Genomic DNA, 2,677 nt, shown 5'->3' on the forward strand with positions numbered 1-2,677 from the left:
CGCGACCCCCGCCCCTCCCGAGCCCCCGGCCCCTGCAGGCAGCGGCCGCCTCCCCGGCCCCGAGGGGGCGCTGGAGGGCGACGGGAGGGGCGCCCCGGGCCCCCGCAGGAGGCCCCGGGCCCGGCTCACCTGGGGCGGTTTTCGGGCGCCGGGGGTCGCGGTCTCGGGCGGCGGCGCAGCGCAGCCCCTTCTGGGCCCTCTGTTGGGAGCGGGCGGCCGTTTGGGGAGGGCACCGGCCCCGCGCCGCTTTCACTAGCCCTCCGGCAGGGCGCCGAGCGCGCTGAGCCGCCGCGACCACCTGCCCGAGCCCCGACCCCGCGTGGACCCGGCCCACGGCTGCGGCAATGGTGCGAGGCGCTCTGGCGGTCGGCTGCCGCACACCCTCTCCCTGCGACCCAGCCGGATTCAGAGACCGAGCCAGCCACGAACGGCGTTTCATGTTGGGGGCACTGGAGCCGGGGGAAAGCAGCCTTGACCCCCGTGTCGCTGCACACGTTAATGTCCCGCACAGTGGCCGCGCGGTCCCCGCGCCGCACCGCGCCCCTGGTGGCCGGGGGTCCCGATGGCCCCTGTCCGCCGGAGCTGCGCCAGCTTAGGCCACGACAGGAAAAGTCTTGGAGCCCAGTTCTGTATCCCCCCGCACCGCTTAAGCGGAACAGCCTTAGAAACTTCCTGTAGTTCAGACACATCGGTTTGGGTGCAAAAACTTGGAAAGTGTGGGTACGCTCATAACAAAAAGCATTGTCCCTAGTTTACAGGAATGCTAAAATATAAACCCCAAAGTCAATTCTCTTTTGATTTTTTTCTTCGAAGAAACCTGGCAAGAAGTACGCGTTTTATGGTCGTCATCTTTAATTGATTATAACACACGTGTGAGTTTGAGTTTCCAGTAGGAATACTGTACTTTTACTCTCCCGCTCTTTTAACGTGTAATTAGTTAAAACAAATACCCACATTCCTCAATCTCGAAAATTATATGTAAATAAAATTGTAAGGAACACAAAACATGTAAGCGGGATATAATTGCATTTCAACTGAGTTCGAGGGTTTAGCGTGGATCGTTGGAGCGAACTCAACATTTTTGAATGAAGGGACTGGAAGTGAAAGTCCCCGAGATTTGGAGAACACACTTGCTCCCAGGTCGGCCACTGGCGACCAGGAGCCTCAGTTTCGACAACGCGCGACTACCGAGGTCTTTAGGGGGGTTCCCTGGGCGTCCCGGCGGCAGCTTTGAGCAGCAGCAAGGGCAGGAAGCAGGTGGGTGGGAGCGGGCGGGCGCCGGCAGCCTTGGTCCCAGATGCAGTGACGCCGCGCCAGGCAGGGCACTCCCGACCTCGGGACGCCGAGGGCCGGCTCGGCGTGGGGCGCCCAAGCCCGCGCGCGCAGTCGGATGGCGACCGCGCTGCAGCTCCGACCGCGCCGCCCGGTAGAGGGCAGCGGCGCCCCGACACTCGCGTCCTCTGGTCCCTGCGCACGTGCCCACCCGCGCGCCCCGCGCTTGGCCACGCCCTGTCCCAAAGCCAGGCCCCTAGCGGGAAACAGCATTGCCACCTCTAGCGATTCCCGTCCCTACGAAATGCCACATGTAAAGATTCCTCCCTCTCCCACACTTGAGGGTACGTCTGCCTTCCTCTCCTATTTGTGCAGTGGCAGGCAGGTGAGACCTCGGAATTGCCCGAAAGGTAACTAGACAAATAAAATGTGAAAGGGCTTAAAAAAAAAAAAAAAAAAAATCCCTCCCGTGGGGAAGGCTCAAGGAAGGATCAGGGAAATGGTTTGGATTTGGTGCAGATGTTCTCAATCTAATTATCGTGTCGATCCCCAGGGTTTGAACCAAAAAAAAGTGAAATATATATGACCTGTGTAATACTCCAGAAGTACATCTGGTAGGAATTCAGGATTCTGAATCCACAGCAATATTTCAGAAATAAATTTGGATGAGTATTAAATACTTTTGTTACATTTCTGGTTATACTTACGTTATTTACATGCTAACTGGACTTAGTCGAAAAAGCACTACATTGAATGGCCCAAATGTTAAGCTCTATTTAAATAAAGTTTAGATTTCTTCTACCAAAGTTTTGAGTTATACAAGGCTAATTGCTCTCTACAGGGGGAAAAAGGTTTAGAATAACTTTACCAGCACCACAAAATGTTACCATTTTAAAGGAAAAGCACTCCAGATAAATCACTGATCAAAAATTCCCTTAGCTGCCTGAAAGAATCAGCAGAGACCTAAAATAACTTGTTAAAGTACATTATCTTTTTCTTGAGTATAGACATAGAATAAGAACAAATTATATCTATTTCAAAAGGCTATTTTCTTTCTTTCTTTCTTTCTTTTTCTTTCTTTCTTTTTATATTGACTTTCAGCCTCCCCTTGGTAGATCAGGAGGACCTGCTGACATCCAAATATAGTGGACCTATACAAGCTGTGTACTGTATAAAATATTCAGAAAATGGAAAGGTTTTAGGACCTAGATCTCTATTAGCATCTACAAAGACAATGGAATAATGGCTATAAGAACCCAGAGCGAAGTGTGAGACAGAGGCAGGGGAGTAAGATAACTGGCCCAGGAAATGAGAAGCGTCTTGACTTGAAAACAATATTACTTAGAATGAAGCACAAGAAAAACAACCCAGAGACACTGATGTTCTGGCTCTCCCTTTAGGGAAA

The sequence above is a fragment of the Lipotes vexillifer genome, unplaced genomic scaffold (genome assembly GCF_000442215.2).
Source record: "Lipotes vexillifer unplaced genomic scaffold, Lipotes_vexillifer_v1.1 scaffold12, whole genome shotgun sequence".
Taxonomy (NCBI): Eukaryota; Metazoa; Chordata; class Mammalia; order Artiodactyla; family Lipotidae; genus Lipotes; species Lipotes vexillifer.